This window comes from Carcharhinus amblyrhynchos, chromosome 23 (genome assembly GCF_965287045.1).
Source record: "Carcharhinus amblyrhynchos chromosome 23, sCarAmb.v2.hapA, whole genome shotgun sequence".
NCBI classification, from domain to species: Eukaryota; Metazoa; Chordata; class Chondrichthyes; order Carcharhiniformes; family Carcharhinidae; genus Carcharhinus; species Carcharhinus amblyrhynchos.
Genome location: NC_137346.1, coordinates 15,204,124 through 15,218,889, shown reverse-complemented (window position 1 = coordinate 15,218,889; position 14,766 = coordinate 15,204,124). Strand labels below are relative to the sequence as shown.

General features: G+C 40.9%; 1 protein-coding gene across 6 annotated transcripts in view; it reads right to left on the bottom strand.

Moving 5' to 3' along the window:
* synrg (synergin, gamma) overlaps positions 1 to 14,766 on the bottom strand; it is a 117,712-nt gene that overhangs the window by 47,300 nt on the left and 55,646 nt on the right. The window lies entirely within an intron of this gene.

Genomic DNA, 14,766 nt, shown 5'->3' with positions numbered 1-14,766 from the left:
ATCTTCCAAGGAGTTGCAATCACTATCAGATTGCCACTTGGCTTCTATTTTCTTAACTTATGCTCCTCATTTCTCACCTGAACCAGTCTCTTCAGCAATGTGCAGCATACCCAATATCAGAGACCTTCCTTGTGGTGCAGGATTGTTGGGTAAAGCCAGGCCATGCCTCCTTTTTACAGCACTGGCTGAATTATTCAAGTAAGAGTAAAAATCCCAAAGCCATGTCAAGAAGCCACAGAGAAAAGAAAGTACGTAAGCCAGGTGAGTATAGTAGAGAGGCAGGGGAATGTGAGGGGAAAGGGTGACAAATAAGAAATAGGAGCAGGAGTAGGCCCTCTAGTCCTTCGAGCCTGCCCCACCATTCAATAAGATTATGGCTGATCTGAAGTGGATCAGTTCCACTTCCCCGCTTTCTCCCCATAACCCCCAATTCCCTCGTCTATCAGAAACCGATCTACCCGTGACTTAAATATATTCAGCGAGGTAGCCTCCACCACTTCAATGGGCAGAGAATTCCAGAGACTCACCACCCTTTGAGTGAGGAAGTTCCTCCTCAACTCCAATCTAAACTGGCCCCCCCCCCACCCCCCACACCTTATTTTGAGGCTGTGCCCTCTGGTTCTGCTATCCTTTCTAAGTGGGAAGAATCTCTCTACCTCTACCCTATCTAGCCCCTTCATTATCTTATATGAATCTATAAGATCCACCCCCCGCCCCCCCAGCCTTCTAAACTCTAACGAGTACAGACCCAGTCTATTCAATCTCTCTTCACAGGCTAACACCCTCATCTCTGCTATCAGCCTAGTGAACCTTCTCTGTATTCCCTCCAAGGCCAATATATCCTTTTGCAAATGCGGACCAAAACTGCACACAGTACTCCAGTTGTGGCCTCACCAGTGCCCTGTACAGTTGCAGCAAGACCTCGCTGCTTTTATATTCTATCCCCCTCGCTAAAAGGCCAACATTCCATTTGCCTTCTTGATCACCTGCTGCACCTGCAGACTGGGTTTTTGCAATTCATGCACAAGGACCCCCAGGTCCCTCTGCAGCGTAGCATGCTGCAGCTTTTCGCCCTTTAAATAATAATCCCTCCTACTATTATTTCTACCAAAGTGGATAACTTCACATTTGCTAACATTTGTCCACCTGCCAGGTCCTCGCCCACTCACTCAGCCAAATAAGTGGATAAGGGGATAGAGCAGCAGGTTAGGAACAGGTGTAGGTGAGGAGAATAGGTAGGGTTAATAGGGATGTGGGGTGTAGTTGGGTGGTCCAGTGGAGAATTGTGGTTTCCCAGGAGTTAGAACTGATCTTAATCCTTTGAACCTTTCCTAGATAAGTAAGTCAGAATCATCTAAAATTTCTTTTCCTGATTCAGAATACCAGATGGTTCCAGATGTACAGATTTGCCTGTCTGAAATCCAAATTACCCAGATAATTTCTGCATGGTCAATGCATTAGGGTGTCACTTACCCTACCTCCCTATTAGTCACTTACCCTACCTCCTCACTCGTCTAACTTGCAAACTTTTTTTGGGTTTTACCTGTGTATTATCATCCCAGACCTGTGTTCGTAAATATGCTGGCTGTTCATCATAAAGTCAAGAATGAGCTAGTGCCTTATAAAGTTCAACAATGACAAAACTGGGGTCATTAATGGCAAGGAAACTTGTCAGAAGTAAGAAATTGTAATACTTTTCTGTTGGTAACATTCTGATAATATTTTTAAGTTATTAGGGTATGCAAATGCTAATTAAAGGGACAGACTATGTGAATGTGAATTTGATATGTTCATGAGCTTAACTAAACTTGAAATGTTTACCTAAGGTAATTTAGTAAGGATGGTTATAGAACAGAAATAGATTTGAATGAGTGTTGTGGTTCAAAGGAAAAGATATGCCTTAGATAAAGTGTGGATGAAGGGAGTTTATTTTTCTTTTAAATTCTAAAAGCTAAAATAAAGAAATGAAGTGAATCAGTTCTGGCAGAGAGCAGTTCTAAATCAACTGGGTGAGATGAGGAGAAATCCTAGGGAAACAATACATTTTAAGAAGAAACTGAAAACCTATCAAGAGAGCCATTTTAGATCTCAGCCAATGGCAGGAATGGCTGGTTAACTCCCAGTAAGCAGTGTGAACAAAGCCAGATTTGATAAGCCAACAGCTGGGAAACTTCAGCTGGCACCACAAGGGAGAATTAGAGGCACTGTGTAATAAAAATTACTGGGTTTTTACATATTTTAAAATCTATGATGTGTTGCTGAATAGATGAGGGAAGGTTAGCTTTGAAGGTAGTTAAATTAGTTTGGAACTGTTTATAATATCGGTACTAAGTGAACATTGTCTTTTTCAGGTGTACTCCTATTTTAGTTTATTGTTTTCCTTATTTCTTGGCAAACACTTACTTTACTACAAAATCATCACAAGTAGTTGGGGACATAATTTCTGGATTTCAAAACCTCTCCTCATACTATACAAATTGTAAACACAAAAATGAGGGCAGCTGTTTCAAGTTCCCCCTCTGGAATTTGAACAGCTCAAATTTACCACCGCTCGTGCTCTTAGCACTAGTGTTACACTGCTGACAGAAAATGCATGAATCTCCTTTCCAGCTTCTCTCTCATTCTTAACCTTATGATGTGCAACCCCAATATTGTCCATGATGGGTCACACCCACAAGACTTGTTAAGAAACCCAAACTTTCTTCCCGTGGTTGGGAATGCTGATTCCCGATGGATTTGGGGTCTCTCGCACATGCATCAACCAGGAACTGTTGCACATGCACAGTTCGGTTATTTTGCACTCTTCAGGCCAAGGACTGGCCCTTCGCGCCTGTGCAGGTAAATAAAAAAAAGGTACAAGAAAAAAGGCAGGTCAGATGATGGGATTGAAAGCACCATGATCTGGTAAGCGTCTCAGGAGGCAGGTCACAGGAGGAGGATTGGGAGTTCCCAAACCAATGAAAACTATAAGGAGAGGTGCCCAACATAATTCCCAGGTAAAAGACAGGGGACAAAAATAGATCCTGTTAAGTTAAAAAAGATAAATAGGCTCAGAATTAAATGAGACGCAGAGAGCAGACTAAGTGGGAATGAAAGAAATCTTGAAGAGCTGAGAAGGCAGCCAAAGATTGGTATCTCTGTGTGAATGGGGTGGGGGTCACCCCATCAGAAAATAGTGTTTTACTTGGCTCAGCTGGGGATCTGAAGCTGCACTTGGAAGGTGAAGCTTGGGCGTCGTCAGAATCCAGTGGAAAGGAATCTCAGAAGGCAAGGTTGAAACCCTGCAAGGTGGGTCGTTGTTAAAGCTGTCTGAGAGGAAGTGACTTTGGAGAGAATTACAAGGGGAGATCTTCGAACGTGGAGATTGGAAACCCTTAGAAAGAGGAATTTCATTAAGATTGATTAGCTCACAATGTGACAATATCTGAAGGGGTTGTTGGGAGATCCATGGAACCTGTTTTGGTTGCATCTGTTATCTATTGGGTAGATTGGTGTGTCTGACCACAGCCTGTTAATTCATGTGCATCTCATACTAACCCTGAATGCAAAAAAATAAAATAGATTGTTTCGCCTTTCTGAACTTGTATAATAAAGTTTATTTTTGTTTGATTCAAATCCATGGAATCTTAATCTTTGCTTAGTAAGTATTTTGAATCTCAAACTTTATCTCCTTTAAACAGAATGTTTCTTTAAAATCATTTACAGGATGTGGGCGTCGCTAGCTCGGCCAGCATTTATGGCCTACCCCTAATTGCCCTTGAGAAGGTGGTGGCGAGTTGTCTTCTTGAACCACTGCAGTCCCTCAGGTGCAGGTACATTCCAGGATGGTAATTCCAGGGTATTGACCCAGTAACAGGGAAGGAACAACGATATATTACTAAAGTCAGATTGATGGGTGACTTGGAGGTGGTGGCATTCCCAGGTATCTGCTGTCCTTGTCCTTCTAGATGGTAGTGGTCATGGGATTGGAAGATGCCGATCTTCTGCCACAACTGGTCAAGGATCAGAACAAGCTGCCTACTTCTACTGTCAGAATGCATCTGCCAAAATTGTACATCATTCACCTAACACCCTATTAACATCAAAACCCTCAATAAATGTCTCAGCACACCCTGGCATGGTTTCTCAGCGCTGATCTTCCAAGTTCTAAAGGCTATAAAAATTTACTGTTGTCCAAAGCTCAATCACTCCTGGCTTATCCTGCACCCCTGTCAACCAACATCTCAATCCCAGTACAATGACTTCAAAAGCCCAATTTATAAGTGTTTTTTACATTACAGCAGCTGATTAGATTCATCCACCACCATCAACATTCATCCCTTTTCCAAGTTACAGAAGCCAGCCCTACTAAAAATACAGCATATGATAGAAGAAACTGTCCCTTGTTTGTGCAATATAGATAAACCAACCATTTGAGCTGCATGTTAGTCATATTGACATCCTCCCATGTGTCCCTCAATGCAGCAAGGACATGCTAATCTACATGTTTTAAACACAGTGTTTTAGAAAATGCTCTGTAATGGAGAAATAAGTTTACAAATACAAGTGGCAGATTAATACTGACATTTGTTTCGAAGGCACGCATCATAATTGTAAAATATAGGCCGTGATTGTCCCATCCCACTGCATTAACTTTCTAGCACAGCGAGCCAGGAGAATCCTGCGTCAGCCGATTCACAAGGTTTGTGCACACGTTGGCGCCCCACTAGCGTCTTCCATTGCTGGATTTCCAGCAGCACTTGCTGTGCTGGAAATCAGTGAAGGCTGAAGTCTGGTAGCATGCATGCGCTGACATCAGCACTGACAGATCAGCGCGTGCGCAGTGGCCTGCTCATCGCACTGATTTGAGCCTCTCCAGCTGGAATAGACCCTGCCTCCTGAAATTTAACGGTATTCACACTGGTGGCCTCTGCAGTGCACAATGTACGAGATTCTTATCTGAACTCCCACTGGAAAAACCAGCCTGAATTACTCTAGTTCTCATGCGAATACAACAACACTTCTTTGGGGAGAATTCTGCCCATAATACTTTTTGTAACAACGTATATGAAGGAACGTATTTGGCCAATATCAATTCCTAGATCTAGGAAAATATTATATAATCCTTGTGGAGGTTAGTCCTGTTGAAGAAATGGGTTAAAAATACTGTACAAGCAATGTATTTTTAACCAAACTTTGTTTTTATAAAATTAAACTTAGCTCAAGAGGATCAGACTTACTGGAAACATAAACAACACATGAACATGGTGTCAACAAATGGGCCCGTTCCATAAAAGAACCAAGATAGCAGAGGCCATTACAGATTTGAAGATATAAACACTGCGCGTTGCTTTGTTCAAGATATCTTTGACGCTCAGCAGCAAATCAAGGATGAACAGAAACACAGCACACACTGCTCACTATGAATCATTTGTTTGGATCTACAATTCAGCACCTGTTGTTTAGGCAAACTACTGTTGTCAATAACTAACTTACAGCTGCAACACACAAATTTTTTGTTCGAGCAACCTAGGTGAGGCATGAAAGACTGCAACGTGGGACATGAAGACTAAAAAGAGAGAAGATTAAACTACTTATTTTCCTCCCCCCAATTCTACAGAACATTGTTTTACACTATTTCTATAGAAAAAAATGCCCCAAATTAACTAGAACAAATATAAATATCTGAATTTCGCAGTTCGGCAACTCCACACTACACATTGGGAACAAACTCAAATCAATACCCTTTCGAGGAGGAAGTTTGCGATTCTTACCTGGCCTGGCCTATGACTCCAGTCCTACACCACACTGGCTAAATTTTAATTATCTTCTGAATTGGCCTAACAAGCCGCTTAGTTGCAACCCCAACTTTCTCAGGGCAACTAGGGATAGGCAAGCAATTCTGATACCTATACACCCGAACGGGTGAAGAATAGAACTTAAGCCAGTGGTGAAAGAGACATTTTACTGCACCAGTCTCTAAAGGTTCATGACTAATACTGCGAAGTTCTAGCTAAAGCTAACAGGGTTCTAGGTTATATTTACAGGACTATTCACTGTGAAATCTGTTTTGGCTGGAACAGAGATCATATCATAGAAAAGATTCTATAATAGAAATCAGAGGCTGTAAGATCTCTTGAAGTTTTGTCAATTGTTTAAATAGGTCAGAGAAGCTTTTCCAGGCTCTTGCCCTGTTGGCTTGGGCTTCTTTCTGAATTTTCACCTCTTTCAAGAGACTACAGAGCTACAGGCAGGTGAAAAATATCTGTTTTGTGCTGAAGACTACATCACAGCGTGACTGTAAAGGCTAAATGGACCAATAGGTCTTAACCTGCTTGTCAATTTTCCAAGTTCGTACAACAAGTACAACAAGCAAACAAACAATAAGCATTAGAGTGAATTTTAAACTATTTCACAATACTTCTCAAAAAAGGAAGCAAATCACAGAGGTCTATAACGTAGCTGAATTTACTTTTCTGACCAGTCATTCTCTGAAATTAATTGGCATTAAACTTCAACAAAAATCTACCCTTTTTGTCTGACTTTCTGCTGATTATTTGTCAATTCCCAGTTGGACAGGAAGCTAAAGCCTTGACTGCTAGTCCTCCCACAAATGTGTTCAGAGTTTAGCTAATTGAGCTGCCAACCAAAACTCCCCAACTTCCTTCCAAATATGGACACCAGGAGCTTAGTTTCATGTGAATGGCACCTTTCCAATCTATTACGCAGAAACATTTATTGAAATGTCTTAATGAACCTCCACTTTTTCAAGCCAATAAGACATACAGGAAGCACCATTCTGGACAGATGTTTCATCCAAATCTAATCTACAGTCTATTGCGGAATCTGAATATATCTCCAGAATCCTAATAGGAGTGGATCCAGGATGCCTCCTAATTGGTCAAAAATCCCAAACGAGAATATTGTAAAACTGACTTTTTGTATTCAAACTGACCCACAAAGCTTGCTGTTGCATATGACAGGTAACCTATAATATTTTAGCAGGCATTAGCTATGTTCCAAAAATCCATCAAGATAACTGGGAACTTCCTTACACCTGATCGCGGTTTTACTCATCATTAGTAAATATGTCATTCTGTACATCAAAAACTACATATAATGAAAGGCCAAAGATATAACAAATGGAAAATTCCGTTTTCTGACATTCAAAATGACCAGGTTATGACTCAGGATTTTTAAATTAATTTTCAAGATATGAGTAGCAATGGTAAGGCTGGCATTTATAATTCATCCCTAGCTATCAAGATATGTTACAATTTGCTGTGCCATTTCAGACAGCAGTTAACAGTCAAAATATATTAATGTTGAATTGGAGTCACGTATCAGTAGGAATAGGTAAGGACAGCAGGCTTTCTTCCTTAAAAGGATAACAAATGCACTCTTGCAGGTACAACCCAAATATTCTTGCTATTGTCCCTCATCACCTCACCACACTTGTCCTTTAATTTAGTGAAACATTCAGACAGATTTTTTGGTCTACTGCTGCCTATCCTTATACTAATGACTCAGAAAATGACAGCATTTACACTGCAGGGGTTGGAACACAATTTAAGAAAAAATAGAGCAGTTTCTATGCACCATGTGTGTCCTATTTTGTTAAACAAAATTTCGTATGCTACCATTTTTTTCTGTTCATGGGAAATGGGCATCACTGGCACGAGCCTGCATTTACTGCCCATTCCCATTTTCCCTAGAGAAGGTGGTAGTACCTTCTTGTTCTGCTGTGGTTTGTAGGGTGTAAACACCTCCACAGAGCTGCTCAGTTAAAGAACTGAAACTCCTTTTCTATCAGCACTGTGGGTGTACCTACTGATGACTGCAGCAAATTCAAGCAAGTTGCTTGTTCTCAGATTCTGAAGAGCATTTTGGATTGCTGGCCTGGTCAGGGATGCTCATATGCTTCATGTTAGCTGGGTCCAGGATATTGACCTAGCTAACATGAAGGAACAACATGTTTTCTAATCAGGATTTGGTGGGGAAATTGCAACTTTTGTCAATATACTGTTGACCAGAATGTGGCAATCACCTGCAAATAGAATTGCCAGTAAAACACTGATTATGTTATAAATAGAAACAGCCGCAATTCTTTGCGGGTTGAGCTCCTTATAGGCCAGCAGCTCTGAAGTAACTAAAGACCAGTGCAAAGTGATTCTGCTGCCACAACTCTTAACGCATAGAATCGCTACAGTGCAGACAGAGGCCATTCAGCTCATCAAGTCTGCACCAACTCTCCAAAAGAGCATCCCAAACAGGCCCTTCCCTCTGTCCTATCCTCATAACCCCATGCATTTATCCAGACCAATCCACCTAACTGGACATCTTTGGACTGTGGGAGGAAACTGGAGCACCCAGAGGAAACCCACATAGACATGGGAGAACGTGCAAACACCACACAATCACCCAAGGCCAGGATTGAATCCAGGTCCTTGACGCTGTAAGGCAGCAGTGCTAACTACTGTGCAATGAGTAACAAGTGTGTGGTATTCGCAAAACTCTGTTGCACTTGGTGCTCTCAGTAGTAGAGGTTGCGCATTTAGAAAGTGCTGTCAATGTACTCTTGACAAGAGTGCCTTGTAGTTGGTACACTGCAGCCTCAGTATGCAGGTGGAGGGAGTGAATGCTCACGATGGTGGTGAATAGGTGCCAAACAACTAGGCTACTTTCTCTTGTGTCGTGTCAAGCTTCTCAGGTGTTGTTGAAACTACACTCATCCATGAATTGGGAGCGTTCCATCACAATCCTGTCTTGTTCACGTCAGCGGTGAAAAGTTTTTGAGGTGCCAGGAGGTTTTGCTTTTAATTTCCATACATGAAACTAGTTCTATTCATTAAAAGTGATGAGGTTCTCTATTTAATAGCACCTCAGACTTCAGGCCATTGGTTGCAGACTTCTTTGAACACTGCACCACATTTACTTATAGTTTCTGTACAACAAATTATTTTAGAGGTGCTATGCAGTTAAAATTAACATAGGATTTCCAACCCTCTGATCCATACTTGTAGCCATAGTCTTCACATAGCTGATGCAGTTTTCTTTTTATTATTCATTCAGTGGATGTGGGCTTGGCTGGCTACGCCAGCATTTGTTTTCCATCCCTGATTGCCCTTGAGAAGGTGGTAGTGAGCTGCCTTCATGAACCGTTGCAGTCCATGTGGTACAGGTACACCTAGTGCTGTTAGGGACAGATTTCCAGGCTTTTTACCCAGTAATAGTGAAGGCAATATGTTGAAAGTTTAAAATTTGTGTCACAAGTAGGTTTACATTAACACTGCAATGAAGTTACTGTGAAAATCCCCTAGTTGCCACATTCCTGTTCAGCTATGCTAAGGGAGAATTTAGCATCGCCAATGCACCTAACCAGCATATCTTTGGACTGTGGGAGGAAAGCTATCCAAGTCAGGTTGAGTGCCTTGGAGGGTAACTTCTAGGTAGTGGTGTTCTCATGATTCTAGTCAACGGAGACCCCAGGAAGTTGACATTGGTGATTCAGAGATGGTTACACCGTTGAATGTCAGGGGAAACAGGAGTAGGTTAACGAGAAGAAACATCTCTGGGGACTCACTGTGCTCCTAGAAACTTTGACCTTTAAAAGTTGGCATTTCCTAACCACCATGAATTATTTAGTCCTCTCATCTGTTCTATTCTGCCGCAGTGTTGACCTTCTCTATGAGCTCTGACCTGCAACTCAGATTCCCCAAATACAATTAAAAAGCTGCATACTTACAATTGTGCTGCTGATAGCTGTTGATTGGAAAATCTACACATATATTGTTCCATAGATTCAAACTTATTACTCAATACGAGGCGAGCATGAAACGGAGACATGATTAGAAAGCAGAGCAGGTGGGTGGAGAAAATACTATGATTAGTGAAAGATTAAAACTCTGCAAGCAAGCAAAATACATGGTATAACAATTATAAACAAAAGACTGAGCAAATTACAGCCCCAGCTGGGCTAAATGTGAGAAGTACAGAAAGTGCCGCTTTCAGATCTTTTCAAATAACAATTAACACTCAAATCTCCAACAAGAACTTGGCATTACTTTCAAATTGTCAAAAGCATTGTGCCAAGCAAAAACTTCACTGAAGTTGCTACAAAGCACAGAGAAACTCACACACAAGTGCATTGTATCCAACAAAAGGCCACAAACCTAAACACTATCTTAAATACGACCAAAATGTAATAATTCGATATTTCATTCCTTTGTGTTCAACAGTGTGAAAACGTAACACCTGTAAACTCTCTTTTGCGTATTGTTTCCTGTCTCAATTGCAACCTTAAGAATCTACTTCCCAAATCTCTTAAGAAAAGCATCCCATTTTAATATGTTTTTAATTTCTACACAAAAACAAGTTTTATTCATTGAAAAGTGATGAGGCTCTCTATTTTATTAAGTTAGACTACAAGGACATTTGCCAGAACTTTACCGCCTCGCCCACCCAAGGCTTGTAAGTTCCCGTCCAACGCCAATGGGGAACGCCATTCTGTGAGCCTTGCCTGCCCCGATTCTGGGGCAGACAAGGCGGTAAAATTCCGGCCATTGGCTCCAAACTTGACTGATCACTAAATCACACATTTACTTACAGCTTCTAAATAACAAATTATTTTGGAGGTTGAATGCCGTCAGGGGTTATTTAATAAAACCCAGATATTGTTGATAAACAACACGTTACCCAGCATCTTCACATTTTAAATAAAAGCAACTTTCCAGGCAACAAGTGCTTAATAGATCCCATAAAATCTAGCTGATAATCTAATGGCTAATAAACACTAGGAAAATAAATGGTGCTCTTTTGCAAGAAGCTACTAGCTGGAGCTGTAACCCAGTTGCCACTACTGTATTAACATAAAAGACTTATGCATTACCAATGACCATAATACAGATGAGTTATCTCACCGAGGCACTTTTGGAATTGCCAGCAAGATGTGGAAGATATATCATCCCACCAGGCTGGGCTTTGATGTATTTTTGAATAGCTGAATAAAGAATGCAGAATACCGTGACTCCGTCTCTCAAAATGATCTCTGGGTCTGTTCATCAGCCAGAAACCAATGCTTGCAATGTAGGAGGGGGAAACTGTCACCCTGAGCTGCATTTGCTGGCACTAATCAACCAAGAGCTTAGGTGGAGTTTTGAAATGTCATCTCCAGCCATTCTTCTTATTCAATGCCAGTACAAACTGATATAAATAAAGTGATTTTTTAAAAAAACGTACTGTAGAGAAAAGGAGCGTGCATTTGAATAGCACCTTTATGCCCTCAGGATGTTCCAAAGCCAATTCATTTAAGTACAAATCACTATTGTTTTGTAACCAATTTGTGCACAGCAAAACCCCACAAAAGCAATGCAATAGATGAACATTTGTTAATACCGTATTTATTCCGCCCATCTACAAACATCATTTTCTTTTAACAGTGGTGTACGACCGATGACAATGGAAACATAATACAGTATAAATAATGCATCAGAAATGAAATAGCTCAGTTGTCATGGTCCCAGAGCCGTCATCAACTAAAGTGCATCACAGAGTGTAAAATTTGGGAATTTGGAGTGAGTGGTGGGAGTGGGAGCAGGGATAGAGTTGGTGCTGCTTTTTGCCCTCAACATTTGTGGTGGTTTATGTTGTCAGTCAATATTTGATTTAATTTACATATAAAAAATGAGATCAAATAATTCATTCAAGTACTAAAAACAAGTAGCCAGTTGAATGTAGGCATAAACTTCAATTATACAAATTATATAAGGTTAGATAGGGATAAGGGTTGTGTGCCCTAACCGCAGCAGGAATGAATTTCAGACGGAGAAACTTCAGATCCAATTGATTTGTAAGCTGGAGGCTGAGGAACAGTCATTGCAAGGCATCAGGGAGAGAGAAGGGTTACCTGAACACAGATCCAGGAGATAGTTACCCCTTAGATTAGGTAGTAGCACAGGTCCATTTAATGATCATGGACTGGAGAGTGTAACTGCGAGTCAAGTACATAAAGGAATCCTAAGAGCAGAACTGAAGGAGCTTTGGCTTATGTCTTTACCTAACAAGGATTCTTATTGTCTGTGCAGATGAAGGCAATGTCTGAAATAATTTCAAAAGGTCCATTGCCTTGTGCCGTGGGGATGAGAAGAGTCAGAGTGGGAGGAGGAGACTTAAACAAGAACCAACAACATAGGTGGAATGAGAATGAGGTTCTGCTGAATCATAGAATCCCTACAGTACAGAAGGAGGTCATTCAGCCCATCGAGTCTTTACTGACTCTCTGAAAGAGCATCTTACTCAGGCCAACCCTCTGCCCTATCCTGTAACCCAGTATATTTACACATCTTTGGACACTAAGGGGCAAGTTAGCATGGCCAATCCAATCAACCTGCACATTTTTGGACTGTGGGAGGAAACCGGAGTACATGAAGGAAGCCTAATCGGACATAGGGAGGACATACAAAATCCACACAGAGTCACCCAAGGCCACGATCGAACCCAGCCCCTGGGGCTATAAGGCAGCAGTGCCGTCCTGAGAGAGCAAGAAGAGTTAGAGTCTAAATTGATAAACAGAACCTCAAAAGCAATAATCTCTGGATTATTACACAGCCACTTTCAATTTGGCACATAGTCAAACAGGACAGACAGTCGAATGTATGACTGAAAGAATGGTGTGGGAGAAAGGGTTTAATTCGTGGGGTACTGGCATCAGCATTGGAGAATGAGGGAGCTGTTCCACTGAGAGGGGCTTCACTTGAACTGGGATCATTTTGAGGTTGACAGGCTGGTACACAAGGATCAATGATGGAGTCTCAGCTATTTACAATCTAAATTAACAGCTCAGGTGAAGTGGGTGTAATGTATCCAACTTTGCTGATAATACAAAGCTGGGTAGGAAAGTAAGCTTTGAGAAGGACACAAAGTATCTGCAAAGGCATGTAGACAGGTTAAGTATAGAGATAATGTATAACATGGAGAAATTGGGTCATTTATTTTTGTAGAAAGGATAGAAAAACATTGCTTTAATTGATGACAATTAAACGTTGATGCCCAAAGAATTTGTAACAATCCTTCTGCGCAAAACACAAAGATAATGTATAGGCACAGTAAGCAATTAGGAAAACAAATGGTACGTTGGACTCAAAAGGAGTTTAAATACAAGAGTAAGGAAGTATTTCTGCAATTGTAAAAGGGCTTTTGTAGAACCACACCTGGGTATTCTGCACAACTTTGGTTTCTATATCAATTGAAGGATACATTTGTCCAGCAATGAAGGCTCACTAGACTGATTCCTGGGTTGACCCATGTTGAGAGATTGGGTAGAATAGGCCATATTCTCTACAGTTTAAAATGACAGATAATCTCATTGAAACAAATAAGATTCTGAGACAACTTGTTAGGATAAATGCAGAGAGGCTATCTTCTCTGGGTGGAGAGTCTAGAACTAGGGGCATTAAGTCAGGATAGTTTAGAACTGTGGTAAGGAAAAATTTCTTCACAGAAAGCGTTGTGACTCTGAGATTAATAAGATTTTATGACTCATGGGGAAATCAGGGACATGGATGGAAAAGTGGAGTTGAGGTAGAATTCCAGCCATTAATTTATTGAATGGCTCCCTGGGCTATATGGCCAATTCCTGCTACCATTTCTTAGGCTGATTAAAAGAGAACCTGTTTACCAAGTCATTCACACAACACGAACAGGCCAGACTAAATCTGAAGAGTCATGTTACTGCACATTCTGTTTTATCAGATGCACTGGACAATAGTCCTGTGCCTAAAATTTTACTTGAACACAGCCAGAGTTTTAATTCGGATCTCTGCAAAGCAGTTTAAGTGTAAAGAAATTCTCAAATGAACAGTTCTACCTAACCATTACCACAGTATGAATGTTCCAAGCTAATTAGGATAGTTTCACAGGAGTCTACCTCTGCAGTTACACACTTTCACACAATTGTGCATTTTAACTGTTGGTGTGCTCTTGTAAATTATAGAGGTTGAGGAATGCTTTGATGTATTAATTAATACATTATACTTACCAATCCGATATCCACCCAACTTAGTCCACAGTGAAAAGCCTTCACTTCACAAACTGAAAGAAACCCCTTCTGCTTGCTACTGGCATTAAGGAACACTATAGAAGCATTACTCCCATACTGCTGCAAGGGATCAACAGATCAGCAGAGTTTCTGAACTCTGAGTGGTTCATCCGAAAAGTATTAGGCTCAGCTTAGTCTAATTTCAGGTCCTGCATTCCACTTCTTAAATGCCACACATAATATGCACTGATACTTACTTATCATTTATATGCACCAACACTATCATCACTCATCAAATTTAGTCTGGTGGGTCACTGTTGTACAGTTAGTATAGTGAACAGGCTCTGTATTTAACAAACAGGATATTTTAATTTCTGGTACATTATTTATACTACATTAGGTTTGTTAAAAAAAGTAGATATTTTAAAAGGGAAGCAGAGAAATATTGCGGGCACACTGTCCGGCTCAGTTTCCAAGACTGGAGATTGTTAAACCAGTCACTAGACCTGGAAAGTCTTCCTAACCCACCAATCATAACCCTTGTTAGCACACATTTTTGTCCAGTGATTATTTACGTGCGACTGGCACATTCATCCCCCACTGCTCGGTCTGTTAGTTGAACAGACAGTGCTTAGTTGTTCTAACGTGAGGCAAGTCACGCCCAGAGGTTTTACATCCAGAATTAAGGCCAATGCTCTTTATTCCAGACATTTTGAAAGTGGTTTGAAAGAGCTGTCTAGAAATATAAACCT